This window comes from Pistacia vera, unplaced genomic scaffold (genome assembly GCF_008641045.1).
Source record: "Pistacia vera cultivar Batoury unplaced genomic scaffold, PisVer_v2 Contig102, whole genome shotgun sequence".
NCBI classification, from domain to species: domain Eukaryota; kingdom Viridiplantae; phylum Streptophyta; class Magnoliopsida; order Sapindales; family Anacardiaceae; genus Pistacia; species Pistacia vera.
The window spans coordinates 1133812-1150346 of record NW_022195050.1 but is presented as its reverse complement, the minus strand read 5'-3'; the positions used below and the strand labels follow the sequence as shown (position 1 = coordinate 1150346).

At 34.7% G+C, this 16535-nt stretch overlaps 1 pseudogene; it reads right to left on the bottom strand.

Moving 5' to 3' along the window:
* Positions 1 to 656: 656 nt before the first annotated feature.
* On the bottom strand, positions 657 to 5245 carry LOC116121764 (annotated as a pseudogene).
* Between the last annotated feature and the right edge of the window lie 11290 nt (positions 5246 to 16535).

Here is a 16535-nt window from a genome sequence, read left to right as displayed (position 1 = left end):
TTGCCATCATCTACCGCCATACTCGTTTTTTTTCCATTTTCCTACCTTCATCCACTGTCAATTTCTGACCTGTCAAGTAAACCCCCAGCTTTAGCTCGCGTCACGAGCTCTAGTTCTTACATCCACCTTGCCCTTCTTTTTTTGGCTTCATAAATTGGTGTTCCCCAAATAACCTACTCTGTCTGCCTAAAACAACCCTAGCTCTGATTACACTCCCAAATCATAATTCTTAGGTGGTTAAATTGAATTGTGGAAATAGATTATAATTACCTTGTAATATCCCAGGTTTATTAAACATTGATTAGAGCTTTAAAAATATTTGCATCAAAATTCTTTTGACTTGTAAAACTGCAATAAAAATTAAAATGTGCATAAATATAGTTAATTATTCAATTATTAGTCGATCCATCCATATTTGTACTGGACTACAGTTTAATTAACAGTTTAACTAAGGCACATACCAATTGGTATTAAATTAATTTTTGTTAGTTTACATCTGGCTTAGTTGTCATAATATGTTGCACTTGCACGATAAACAGTAGCTTGTTGGTCACATAACTTAAAGAATTCAGTCAGTGGCAATAAAAGAATTCGTAAAGAAATAATTGAGTACAATTACATTCTTTTATGTGCAAACTTCTATTTCTACCATTCAATTACAAACAATTGTTGGGTTGAACCAAGCCAAGTTGCTTCCCAGTTACGTAACTACAAGATGATTGAGCGACTTGGTTCGAATACTTCAAGTTTATATTTTGTAATCTTATTCTTTTGCAAGGTTATTTTGTGCTACAATTTAAATTTATAGCAACTGGTGTAGCACATGTTCCTCGACTATTTTGATATGTCACGTCACTAATTTGGACACCTGAAACCTAGATGTATAATAAAAAAAAATTAGTATAAATAGTGATGCTATACATTTTTTAAGATTTATTGAGAACATAATGGATCCAAAAATTTTCATTTACATAGAAATATTTAGGAGATCTTTACCTGGCCTGGACAATTTAACTTGTGAGGACAGTAATTTTGATCAATAATAATGGGATTTTGAACATTTCGCATAATAGCATCTAAGAACCGAATGCCTTGGACAAATCCATTGCTAGGTCTTGCCCATGACTTTATCCTCAACCCATTTTGAGTACCTACAAAAGTTGTGTTTTGAACTGTCACATTTTGGACTCCTTCCTCATTCGTATCCTTGCCCAGGCTCCTAATGCTATAAATCAAAGAAAAACATACTTGATATGAATATCATGTGGAAGATGAGATGTTTGTTGTTAATTAGTCAAGTAGTTTTAGATGAGAAATGTTTAAATTACCTAATACCATGACCGGGGCCGCACGTGACACGTTCAATCCACAAGTTCTCAGTTCCAGGGCCAATTGAGATGCAATCATCCCCAGTTTTAATGGAAGAGCTCATGATGTTGACATTTCGAGATAACTGGACATGAATCCCATCTGTGTTAGGGCTATCGCCGATAGCGATGACTTTATTCCTTCAGCATGAACATTCTGGCAACCGTTGATAGCAATATGAAACATTTGGCTATTTAGTGATATAAGTCCCCTGATTTTGATATTGTTTGAGTTGCTAAAGCTCACTGTCTGCATTCACACACACACACAACAAATTTCATAAATTAAGACATTGTAAAATCAAGATAAAACTAGAAAGAAAGTTAGTATTCCGTACTGTAGCTCCATTGGGACAATTAGAGCCTTTAGCCTTGCAATTCCACAACGCAGTTCCCTTGGCATCCTGTGCTCCACCGATGATGGAAACACCTTCAAATTAAGCTTAGCCAGTTATCCGCTTGACCTAATGGATGCCAGTCTGACGGAGCCACTAGAGTTCCATCAATGCGTGTTATTATATATGTGCTTTTGCAGTCACTTTTGAAGGTCATATAGCCAAGCAAATACCTTCCTTTTGGTACATAAATTGTGGTTGATTCTGTAAAACATTATAGTTTGTTCTAAGAGAAATGAAGAAATATAGCCATGATAAAATGGGTATGGATAGAACTCACATCTCCAGAAGCTAACTCAAGGAGGACATACTAGATATATACATCATAACAGTCTACTAAATTGGCGACGTGGGACAAATACAATTTACACCATTATACATGTGTGTAATAGTAGTTTGCAGTTATTTTATAGCGAATTTAACTAATTATGTTGGCCTTCATGGCAGATTTTTGCTCATAAGAGATTTTATTACCCCTTTGTTACTCATCAAACTTTACAGCATTGGATATACAAAATCAATTTCAATATGCATGATAACTGATCCAGCGGCTTAATTCCAAAAGTATATCTGACTTCGGCAATATTAGATTAAGACAAACAAATTCTATTAGTTTTAGGGAGCTAATTAATAAACTCAAACCGATTTAGTGGTGACTAGCTTATTGTCTGGCAGGGATAGAGACAAATATCCTTTCTTCAGTTAATTATAATTAATGTTGAACACATTCATTCGATATTGGCATTTAATTTCGATATTGGCATTTAATTTTCTCTTTTAAAGTAGGTCTGTCAATATATGAAGAGCATTTGGGCGCGGCCAAAAATCAGGCACTTAATATCATGAAGTAGAAAACAATTTATGCATAATTGTGATGAGTCTGATGACAAGCCGATTATTTGGATGATTAACCAAATTAAAGCCGTTGTCGTGAGGTTTAATAAATTCAGGGCCTTTGTCATCTCAGTAAATTCAATTATTTACTGTTGACAAGTTGCCCTCATTATGTTGTTTTAATGAGGAGAGTCATGTTGACATGCACGACACAATTAATTTGTAAAAGAATTACTAAGATTTGGATTTGAGAACCTTGTTATGCATATATTTATGATGATATATTCAAATGCTAATTTTTAAATTATTAATTTGAAACAAAATACATACTATTTTACTGTACAAATGCTCATTACTCCTTGTATAAGGATTCCAGTTAATCAAATTAAGTGTGTAAAATTCTTGTCAATATTTTATTGTTCTTCATTACCCTGAATTAATTACTGATTAATTAATGAGGCAAATATATTTTTCCTTATTGAGGACCATCTGAGTTGAATATAAGTTTTATGTATATTATATACATTGCACGTTAACAAGTAGGTTGTTAGTGACATTATGATATAAATTGCTTAAAAAAATTAACTAAACTTAAGTCAGCATGTACAACTAAATTCAACAAATCCATTTCTGCCTGACAGCTTTTTTTGGGTTCCATGTTTAGGACACAAACAGAAGCAAATTAACTTGATCCAACAATAATTATTTCTGTAAGTCTTTCCTAATCACCCTTTTATTATATTTTGAGTGCGAGACTTTTTTACTTTCTATTTATCTCAACTTCACTGTTTCTAGTGTTTTCGAGTCTTATAATCTATAGATTCTATACCACATGTATACCAAATTGATCGATAAGTTTGAGTTCAGCAATCTGATTTGATAGTTTGCAAGGCTACTTATGTCATTTTCATATTGCTAATAGAAAGAGTGAAAGATGACATGTAATTAACTAGTAATTAGATCTAGCTAATCTTCCTTTCAGGGTGTATTGGACATTAGATTTCAAAGACAATAAACATTATGTGTAGCATATCATTCAGTAATCAATAAATAAAGTAATTTATTAAAAAGAATAAGGTACAATGACGTTAAATTATGTACGAAATTCTTTTAAGCTATTCAGCTATATACAATTGTTGGGTTCAACTGACCCTAATTCTTTCCCAATTACATTACTACAAGATGATTGGGCAGCTTTCTTTAGATACTTTAAATTGACATTTTGTAGTCTTATTCCATTACAAGGGTATTTCTTACTGCATTCTAATTTTATAGCCACCGGTGTAGCAGAAGTTCCTCGTATATTTAGATAGGTCACATCATTAATTTTGATACCTGAAACCTGAAATAATAAATAAAAAAATTGAAAATGAAAATTAGTTGTATTTTATTTGTTTATGCATATTTTTAAAACATGGTGGATACACAAATCTTCGATTATAGTGAAAAGTTAGAGAGATTTTCTCACCTGACCAGGGCAATTTAAGTTATGAGGGCAGTAGTTTTGGTCAATAATAATGGGATTTTGGACATTTCGCATGACAGTATCTATGAACCGAATGCCTTGAAAAAATCCATTGCTCGGTCTAGCCCATGACTTTATCCTCAACCTGTTTTGAGTACCTATGAAAGTTGTATTTTTAATTGTCACATTTTGTACTACTTCCTCGTCCATATCCTTGGCTAAGCTCCCAATGCTGCAAATTAAATAAAAGGTCGGCACCCATTCTTGATGTTAATTATCATTGTATTTGTAGTAGAGAAGTGTTATTATAAAAGGTAGCTTCGAATAAATTAAAATGTATGATTGAAAAGTACCTAATGCCATGACCTGGGCCACATGTAACACGTTCAACCCATAAATTCTTATGCCAGGGCCAATTGAGATGCAATCATCCCCAGTTTTGATGGAGGAGCTCTTGATCATAACATTTCGAGATAACTGGACATGAATACCATCTGTGTTGGGGCTGTCTCCGGCAGCTATGACTCTAACTCCTTCAACACGCACATTTTGACAACCGTTGAACACAATGTGGAACATCTGACTGTTTAGTGATAAGAGTCCATTGATTTTGATGTTGTTTGAATTAGTAAAGCTCAATGACTGCATTTACACACACCATATTTTATGAATTGAGACATCGTACAAATTAAAATGAAACTAAGAACTTGAAGCAAATTAGCGAATTTATAATTTACCGTGGCTCCGTTGGGACATTTAGTGCCTTTTTCCTTGCAATTCCACAACGCAGTTCCCTTGGCATCTAGTGCTCCACCAATAATGGAAACACCGCTAACCCCTTCAAAGCTTAGCCAGTTATCAGCTTGACCTAGTATACGGTAATCTGCCGGAGCCACTAGTGTTCCGTCAATGCGTATTGTAATATCCGAATTTTTACAGTCACCTTTAAATGCCATAGAGCCAAGCAAATATCTTCCTTTTGGCACATAAATTGTTGTTGATTCTTCAGAACCACAGGCTGCTGCCCATGCTTTCATGAATGCTTGGGTGGAGTCTGTTACACCATTGCCTTTGGCTCCGAACTTTAACACATTATAGTTTTGTGTTGCATCTGATGCATGTAAGTAAATAGAGAGAATGAGAAGAGACGAGTAAAGATGAGTACTAAAGAACCTGATCGCCATTTTCGCCGAATAAAGAGATGAAAGTGAAAGAGATCTGATGATAAGCTAATTAAGAAGTTGATGATGAGCTAATTAAGAAGTTGATGACGGTTATAGTTAGGATGAGTTGGTGGGAAAGAAGTAGAAACCGTTCAGCTATTTATACAGAAAAGCATAAATATTATCTACAGTTATTTGCATTGGATAAGAAGGAATAAAGTAGATTTGAAGAAAGATTAATTGGTAAATGAAATCCGAAGAAAACAGCGCCACACTAATTCTTAGTCTATTAGAACATCTCCGATGAGAGCACTCTTCGTATGAATAAAAAGTATTTTAATTGATTTCTAAATATAAAGCATCTTTTTATATAAATAAAAAGTATTTTAATTGATTTCTAAATATAAAGAATAAATTTTTTATTCAAATCAAATACACTCTTTAAATTTTAAGAGAGAGAATATGATTTTTCAAGAAAGAAATTTAATAGAAGACATAAATCATAAATAAAATGTATAAAAACTTGTAATTTACTATTTAAAATTAGAATGGAAAGTAAAATTGGACTCTCTAAATGTGAAGAGTTAAACTCACTCTTTAATTTATATTTAATGAATAAAGAGTTTATTGGACTCTTGTTTTTATGGATAAACTCTTTATAATAAAGAGTTTGAATAATGTAAAAAGTCCTTTGGAGATGCTTTATTCTTTACATATAAATTAAAGAGTGGGTTTGACTCTCTCAAATTTCACTCTTTATCCTAATTTTAAATAATAAATTACAAGTTTTTATGTATTTTATTTATAATTTATCTCTTCTATTAAGTTTTTTTCTTGAAAAAACATATTCTCTCTCCTAAAACTTAAAGAGTCTATTGGATTTGAATAAAAATTTTATTCTTTTATTTAAAAATTAATTATAATACTCTTTATTTATATAAAATATACTATTTAAAATAAATAGCACCATTGGAGATGCTTCTACATGTATTTTCTTTTGTAATTCCTGATGCACAGCCAAGGCTAACTATTTATATTTTATTATATTTAAATGCATGCCTTTTTACTAAATTAATTAGTCAGTATAGTCAATATTTTATTATAGTGTTATGCACTCCGTACTGGATTACGTATTTAACTATAACTAATTAGTTGATGATTAATGGAGATTAAGGCCTATTCTCATTAACTTTGTATGCACGTTAACTAGTAGCTTGTTAGTGACATATATATATAGCTTCCAAATAACTTAATTCAGCCTCTATATAATAAAATTCAACACACCTATATCTATGTGACGGCTTTGTTAATTCATTACTTTCATGGTTTAGGACTTAAGTTAACGAACCTTTTATTACCATAATGATATCTTAATTAGTAACCAAAACACAAAAGGTAACATTGTTAATTGTAAGTTTTGATATAAATTAAGTTGATCACTCGTTTTCAGTTGCACAAACTCAAGACCTTACCCCACATTACTAATAAATTAACTTCGTTCAATTGCAAAGTCTATAATCCTCGGTCCTTTATGCTCGTAATGGTAATTTTTACTCGTTCTATACGGAAATTATAATTTATAAAGTAATATAATAACAAGTAATGTTTAACATATGATGTAAAATGTCTAACGGATGAATTTTTGGGGAGAGTTGGGCGTCAGAAGCGCAAATGCACGGTCCAAAGGTCTTAAATGAGCATGTCAACTTAAAACAGCCATAACTTTTATCCGAGAGGAGTTACAAGGGCCGGTAAGATATCAACAGAAAGCTCGTTTCGAGCTCAACGTCATGATCAACCGGATACTCCAATTGGAGTTCGTTTTCAAGGCAAAAATTCACAGGTTTGGCGTGTTCGGGGCCGTTTAAGTTTTCTGAGTGTTTTTCCTATTTTATTTAGAGTTCTTTCTTATTTTATAATTAGTTAACAATGAGGATTTCTTCTTTTAATTAATTTTTGTATTTAATAAGGATTTTATTTCTTTATTTATTTGGAAGTCTTCTTAGGGTTGGCTGTCACCAATCTATATAAACATATTATTTGTTTCTTTGAAGATATAGAATGACATTTCAGATTTTCTTTCAAACTTTACGAATTAAATTTACGTGATTGAGACTTGTTTATCAAACCTAAAGGCATAGCCGCGTGTTAGCCTTGTTTTTAAGTTAACTCGTTGCATCAACACATCCATCCATATTGGCATTTAATTTTGTTTTTTAAAATTAGGTTTAGCGTGAAGAAACTTTTGAAACTTTGACCAAAGACATTAAATAAAAGGTTAATTTGAGCTCGACCACCAATCAGTTACTTAATATTAAGTGAAGTAGAATACAATTGATCATTGTGATGAGAAACCAATTATTTGGATGATTGGCCAAATTAAAGCCGTTGACGTGAGGTTTAATAAATTCAGGGCCTTTCTCATAATCTCCTAAAGGAGGAGGAGAAGTAGGAGCTAATTCGTATACGGTTATATCCCACTGTTGACAAGTTGCCTTCATTATCACGCTTTCGTTAACTCTGTTGTTGTAATGAGGAGTCGTGTTGGCATATGACACAACTAATTTGTAAAAGAATGTTTTATGCATATACTTATAATGATATATTCAAAAGCAACATTTTAAATAATAAATATCTACTATTGTATTTAAATTTAGGTATGAAAGAAAATACATATACATATACTATCTTACAGTACAAAAATGCTCATTTCTAGTACTTGTATAAGAATACTAATTAATCAAAGTGTGTAGAATTGTTGTCAATATTTTATTGTTTCTAATCCATAGCATTTCCCTGAATTAATTACTGATTAATGAGGTGTTAGAGTAGGTGCCCTAGAGCTAATCAATAATTATAAAATTGACTCTGTAATAATGCTTATTTATCAATAAAAGACATATTCTTCTATATCGTATAAATTATAGTTATATGTAATGATATATGTCCTTAGGATGGTGAAACCATGACGAGGGTGTCAAGTGTTCCAAATCTTGATAGTGAGAACCCTATGATCACTTATGGTGGTCATTCTAGAAATGTCTATAGCACCAATATTATTCTGATCAAGGACATAGATAATACAGTAAGACTATCATAGTGTTGAACGACCCTGTCGAAAGACAATGACTGATCTCACTTGTCAAAGTTGTTTGTCGGCAACCTGGTGTAACACATGGGTGCTTGTAATAGGCAAGTTCACTAGATAGAATCACTAGAGGATTCCATATGGATGGTAACCCTTGTGTCTATGGAATAATTCGTCTAACGGATGGTGGTGCATGTGATCCTTAGACTTGAAATCAACGGAGCGCCCTTGTGCACCAATTGGTTTAGTTTGATACTAGTCCAATGTAGTTCTATTCAGAGCTATCAATACGATAGTGGTTGGCTACATTGAGAAGTGTATCGAGATTATGGTGGATCGACAAAGGATTCATCACTTTTGGGTACGGGAGAAGTTATCTCACTAGGTAATTCAGTAAATGGCAATGACACTAAATCTGTGGCCACAATAGGATTGAGTTGTTGCTCAGTCCAATTTAATATTCTTGTCATTGGTCCAATAACTGAATGCAAACATATCGAGGATATATGAGGTTGACATTATTTCTGTACCTCAACGTCGATGAGATAACGGATGATGCAAAGATTTGATTGCATGGTAAGCATACCGTTGACAGGCTACGATTTCACTAAATCTGAATCTATCGGGTGGTCATGATGCCTTACTAAGGACCAATCTTGGTCTGTGTGTAGTGAGACGATTAATTGCAGTTAATCGCAATACTACTCACTACCGATATGATGAGGAGCCTACGAGTCACACACTTAGAAGATAATTTAAGAATCAGTCTATGAGAGGGGTATTTTTGTCTTTTGGGACAAAAGGGTATTTTGGCAATCTTATAGTGCAATTAAATTTGTTGAGGTTATTGCCTATATTTAATTTTAATATCAATATTAAAATTAGTGAGATTATATTTAAATATATATTAATATGTATATTTAAATGAATTATTATTAATTAAATGTTAATATATATATTTTAATATATATATTAATTGATTTTAATAATAATAATTAATTAAATTTAAAATACCAATTATAGGGTGTTTGGTTGCAAGGGTGAGTTTGTGTTAGTGCCCATGACTATTCCTTAATGGAATGGGGTTTTAATTAGTTGCACTATATAAGTACAACTTAAATCAAAGCAAAAGAGAATTTTACAAAATTAAAGAAAAACCCTAGCCACCCAAAAACTCTCTCTCACGTTTTCACTCTTTAGTGCAAAAGAAAAATTCCTTTTTCTCTTGATCTTCCTTGATTCTTGAAGCCCTTGGTTATTCTATCAAAATAATCAAGGGTTCTATGGATTGTCTTCGTTTGGACAGCGTGAGTGCGTTTCTACATTGAATCAAATAGCAAAATCAGATCCATAGATATTTGGAGGAGCCTCCAAACATGTGTAGGTGTTCTAGATCCTTGTATGGGTTGTTTATTTTCGCAGATTTGTTTTTATACGTTTTAAGTTTATACGTGTAAACAATATAATATGTGCCCTGATTTTGGGATGTGATCTTTTTCGTTTTAAAATATGTTTTTCCACTATGCGAAGACTATCACTTACTAATAGTGGTATCAGAGCCTCGAGTACCATATTATATTATTTAATCGTTGATGTTTGATAACATGATTTGTTTGATAACATGTTTTTGTATAAATTGTTTTCATAAATTTGAAAAATTATGTTGATTGCATAATTGTATTGATCGATTGACTAATGATGTGTTGATGAATCATTTATTGTTTGGTTGGTATCCTGCTTGAATGCTTGTGCATTCGATTTGATTTGGATTCGTGTCGTTACGTGAAAAACTGCAAAAAAAATGGATTGTATGATTCACTAATCTACGTCATTTGCCACAACCAAATAACACTTTGCCGCAGCAAGATGTGAAAAGTGAATCTTGCTGCAGCGAAATAAAACTTCGCCGCGGCGACCTACCGAAAAGTAGATCTAGCCGCAGTGAAATAAAAATTCGCAAAGGCAAGAAACATTCTTGAATTTTTGAAGTTTTCTTGAAGTTCAAAAGTTCAAGATTGTCGCGGTGAAATAAAACTTCGTCGCAATGACTATAGGATATTTGAACTTTGCTGCGGCAAAGAATTTTATTCGCCGCAGCAAGAATGTTATTGTTCCTTTTTATGTTTTTCGCGCAGGGACCAAATTATAGTTTTTAGAACCTTTAAAGCCAATAATCATTCTGCACATTTAAGAGGGTAATTTAATAATTTCACCTACCAAATTCAAAATGTTTATTTTGAATATATGCAATGTTCTTGTTTGAAATTGCATGGTGCCCGGTACATGAGCCTTAGACCTTTGGTGTATTTATTTAAAATTTTTAATTTGTTTGTAAATTTTAAATAAATAGGACCTGCGTGTCCTGCATCTCTCTATAAATTCTCTATGTATTTGTTCTTTTCATCTTACTCCCCTCACATGTAACGCGAGGTTTCTATTTTATTGATGTAAATTAGAATATGATTTATTTATTATAAATTCTATGTAACGATCGTGATGAAGATATGAAGGAGCGATGACGAGGCAAACTTGAAGACCCAAGTTTATTTTTAAAACCCTAGGTTAACCTACCAATTCCTCTAGGCTCGAGGAAATTGGTTTTAGTGGGCCATGTATCGACACGTTTAATTTATGTTTAGAATGTATGCTAAGGTTGAATGTTTAATAACATGCCAAACAATGATATTCTAACAAAGATAATAGATTGGTGAGATGTAAAATAAAACCCTCAAACAAAGGATATTAAGTCACTTGAAATGCCTTCCATCAACATCACTTTAATCAAACCACTGTTTGTTGGAACCTTGTTCGCCAAAGCGAAGGGTACACTTCTACCAGTGAGAGGTTAAAGCTCATTGGAGTTTTCCTTAATGGTGATGAGTCGACTTAAAATGACGTGTTTTGCTTGTTCGCCAAAGCGAAGATTAATGAGCACGTCATAGGCATAGTAGAGAAGTACACTTGTTGTGTGTACGTGGTAACATGTAGTGTCCACTCTACTAATATTGAGAATCACACTTGAGGACAATGGCTTCGATCATCATATTGTGTGATTGGTTTGTTGGCTTACTTCACATTTGAGGTTGGTAGTGAGAGCTATCAACTAGTGTGGATTAAGTTTGTTGCCCTAGCTAATCAACCTATTTTGGCTTGTTCACCAAAGCGAAGGTTTGAAATGGGCTAGATGGGATCTCAGTCCACTAGGAAAGCCAACAGGCTTTCCCTAGTTAATAGTGAGGATGGTTGTCTTGAGGAAAATAGTGGGAGCATTTTTAATAAAAGACCATATTAAACAATAATAAACATTATGTTGACTTTACTTTTCTGCATTGTAGATTCACTTAAAAATGAGCAATATCAACCTGCAATCGATAATCGAGAAAGAGAATAGGCTGGATGGATCTAATTTCTTGGACTAGTATCGAAATCTTCAGATTGTACTGAAGTCAAAAAATAAATTATATATCCTTGACAAGCCTTATATGGCTAAGCCTGATCCTGATCTTGATGCCACTTAGGAAGTAAAAGATACTTACCAAAGGTTCCTTGACGATGTTGATACTGTTCAATGCCTTATATGAGCATCGATGACACCTGAGCTGTTAAAGCAACATGAGAATATGGACGCTGTTACCATAATTCTGCACCTCAAGGAGCTTTTCGAAGGAAGCACTCAACATAAGAGGTATAAGGTGTTGAGTGCATTGTTTAAAAGTTGTATGACTAAGGGAGCCCAAGTTGGTCCTCATGTGCTTAAGATGATTGGGTACATAGAGAGGCTTGAGATTTTGGGGTTTGGTGTGGATGTAGACTTACAAGTGGATTTAATTTTGCAGTCACTACCTGATTCTTTTTCATCGTTCATAATGAACGTCAATATGAACATGACTATGAAATCATTGTCAGAGCTTTTGAACATGCTGAGGATTGTGGAGCAGGACATGAAAAAGTCCAAGCCTATTTTACTGGTTGCTACAAGTAAAGGAAAAGGTAAGGGCAAGGGAAAGGCCAAGGCCAATCCTAAGCCTAAGCCCAAAGGACAAGATGCTCTCAAGCCTGAGGGTGGCGTTGGGAAAGGTGGGAAGGTAGTCTGCTTCTATTATGGCAAGCCTGGCCACTGGAGGAAACATTGCAAGGCTTTCCTCGCGAACAAGAAGAAGTTAGACGGTTTGACTTCAGGTATGTACATGATTGAGATTAACTTCTCTCCTTCAACATCTTGGGTCATTGACATAGGGTGTGGTACTCACATTTGTACTGATATGCAAGGACTAAGGCAAAGTAGATTGCTCTCTAAGGAAGAAGTGGACCTATGAGTTGGAAATGGAGCACATGTGGCTGCATTAGCTTTAGGGACTTATTGTTTATCTTTGCCTATGGGCTTAATATTAGAACTCAAAGATTGTTATTTTGTACCTGCGATTTCTAGAAACATTATTTTAGTATTCGTTTTGGATAATTAGGATATTGTTTTGAGATTTCTAATGGATTGTTGTCCCTTAGTTTGAATGGTATTTGGAATTGCAAGGTTATATAACGGATTATATGTTTTTGATTTAAACAATAAGGATATTTTCAATGTTGAAACTAAGAGAGCTAAACATAGTGATCAAAACCAAACATACCTTTGGCATTGTAGATTAAGTCATGTTAATCAAACCCGCATAACAAAACTTCAAAAGGATGAAGTTTTTGACCTTTTTTACTTTCAGCCATTTGACGTATGCGAGTCATGCCTTTTAGGCAAAATGACCAAGTCGCATTTCATAGGACAAAGTGAAAGGACTACTGAAATGTTAGACATCATCCATAGTGATGTATGCGATCCACTAACAGTTAAAGCCAGAGGTGGATATTCCTACTTCATCACATTTACTGATGATTTTAGTAGATATGGTTATGTCTACTTTATGAGACATAAATCTGAAGCCTTTGATAAATTCAAAGAATTCAGAAATGAAGTACAGAATATGTTGGGCACAAGTATTAAGGCTCTTCAGCCGGATCGAGAAGGTGAATACTTGAGCTCAGGATTTTCTGAATACCTGAAAGAATGTGGGATAGTATCACAACTCACCCCTCCATATACACCTCTGTACAATGAAGTGTCTTAGAGGGAAACATAACCTTGCTTGACATGGTTAGGTCCATGATGAGTTGTGATCAACCTGCATCATTCTAGGGTATTGCCCTAGAGACTATGACTTACGTACTAAACCGTGTGCCGTCAAAGTCTATAGATAAGACTCCATATGAACTGTGGAGTGGGTGGAAGCCCAACTTGTCTTATCTAAGGATTTGGGGTTATGAAGCTTATGTCAAGAAGTTGACTTCGAATAAGCTGAGCTCAAAATCTGAAAAAATGTATCTTTGTGGGGTATCCTAAAGAAACCAAAATGTACTATTTCTACTATCCAGAAGAGCCCAAAATTTGTCATTCATACTGGTGTCTTCTTAGAGAAAGAATTTCTTTTAAGAGGTACTAATGGGAGAAAAGTAGAACTCGATGAAGTTCTAGAACCACAAGATACATTAGACCAAGGATGGAAAGATGTACCACAAGAGGTGGTTGAACATCGTGAGGAGGTTACTCTACAATTCGTTGATCAAAGTGAACCACCTCAAATAGCACAGGAGCTACGTAGGTCTGGAAGAGTACTTCATGAGCCTAAGAGATATGATTTTCTAGTGACTCAACATCGTGACGTATTGGTCTACCAAGACAATGAACCCAGAACCTAAGAAGACGCTATATTAGATCCAGATTCCATTAAATGGCTTGAAGCCATGAAATCTGAGATATCCATGTATCAGAACCAAGTATGGTCTTTGGGGGATCCACTTGAAGGGATAAAACCCATAGGGTGTAAATGGGTCTTCAAGAAGAAGACTGATATGGATGGCAAGGTGCATACTTATAAGGCACGATTGGTTGCCAAACGTTTCAAAAAAATTCATGGTATTGACTATGAAGAAACCTTTTCGTTGGTTGCCATGATTAAGTCCATCTAGATTATGCTTGCGATTGCTGCATATCATGACTACGAAATTTGGCAAATGGATGTCAAAACAGCTTTCCTTAATGGAAACCTTGAAAAGGATGTGTATATGACGTAACCTCAATGGTTTCATTCTTGATGGACAAGGTGATAAAGTATGCAAGTTACAGAGGTCCATTTATGGACTCAAACAAGCTTCAAGGAGTTGGAACATTCGTTTTGATGAAGCCGTAAAAGAATTCGGTTTTATCAAGAGTGAAGATGAGCCTTGTATTTACAAAAAGGTAAATGGGAGCACAGTTGTAAGAACTCCTCTTTAGTACTATTCTTATAATACGTACTATGTAAAATATAGATATGTATATAATATGAGAGATAGTGGGCTCAAATTTTTTCTTTACTCATAAAAATATACTTCTTTACAAATACAAAATACCATTTATTAAAAACTTTCTAATTAATACAAAATATCATAGCTGGTGGACAGTGGTGCCAATACTCTTCGCTCCTCGACGTCCATCCGACCGTTGCTCCTATTTCCTGCAAAACAGAGAAGAACAATGGGGTGAGCACAACAACGCTCAGTAAGTAAATCCTCTACTACTATCCCCGCAACTCACTCTTTGGTTCTTTCCTTACTCAACTGTTCTGCTATTTCTATTTCTCACTGTTTTTCTCTTTCCTTCTAATACTGTTATTCTCCTTTAACTCTGTTCTGCTCTTAACTCTTTCTTTCTCTCTGTTCTTTTTCTCTTATTCTTACTCACCATGAAGGGCAATCATGGTTCTCTCTTATTCTCATCATACTTACCATGAAGGAAAATCATGGTTCTCTTTCTCATTCTCGTTATACTCTCACTAACCATGGAAGAACTCATGGTACATACATCTATGAGGTGTACATGCAACTAATGTAAAAGAACTGCATGTTTCTTTCTTCTACTCTTTATTCTTACTAACTCAAACTTTCGCATTCTTTCTCATATTCTCTCTCTTTCTATCTCATTCTTTCTCAAGCTTTCTCAAGCTTCTCATTCTTTAATTCTTGCTATTAACTCATTCTCATTTCTGTTTCTCTTTCTCATAACTCTTTTCTGTTAACTCTCTCTCTAGTAGTCACGGCCTCATCTTACCGGATACACGGTCGGGACTCGCTCCCGTTCTATGTGACTTCTTCTCATTCTAGCCGATCGGACTTGGTTATGCATGGATTCGGAACCCTTGGCCACGTGAGTGTATAATCTCTCTCTCGGGTACTCGGGTATAGCCCTCATCCGCATGCACTCTCACGGGCTACACCACTTCTCTATCTGATACTCATGCCGCTCTCTCAATGCGGCGTACATGCGGGAATACTCTACCCATTACTCACGGGTTCCCCATCACATAACCTACTCTATGCTCTTATCTCTCTCTTACTCTTTCTCATGTTTGCTCATCTCTTTCTCAAACTAGTACTCATACTCAAGCTACTACTCATAATGTAGCTTAACTCTTAGCTTTTTCTCATCTCTGTTCTATCTATTTCTTTTCCTTCTCATTCTTACTCATTGGAATGTCACGACCTCATCTGACCGGAGGCACGGCTGGGCGCTACCACTCTACGTGACTTCCGCTCATTTCGCTACCGATCGGATTTAGTTATGCATGGATTCGGAACCTTTGGCCATATGAGTGTACAATCTCTCTCTCTCTGAATGTCACGGCCCCATCTAACCGGAGGCACGGCTGGAACCTCGTGTTCCACTCTGCGTGACGGTCACGGCCTCATCTAACCGGAGGCACGGCTGGAACCTCGTGTTCCACTCTGCGTGACTCTACTCGTCACTCACAGGTTCCCCATCGCACAACTTATTCTATTCTCTTCTTTAACTCTTGTGCACAAGATCTCTACTCTTTCTCTAGCTACTCATCATAATGTAGCTTAACTCTTAGAGTAATTCTCTACTCTTTCTCAACTTTTCTCTTTGCTATCAGAGTATTCTCATTCTCTTTACTCTTAAGAGTTGCTATTCTCAACATTCTCTACTCTTTCTTACTCAAGCTATTGCTTATAATATAGCTTATACTCAAAATTTTCTACTCTTAAGCTAGTACTCATAAGGTAGCTCATACTCAACATTCTATATTCTCTCTCAAGCTACTTCTTAATGCACAACTAATGCATATGGATGGTTCATACTCATTAATGCACTTTTGAAATGCCAAATGCAAGATTTCCTCA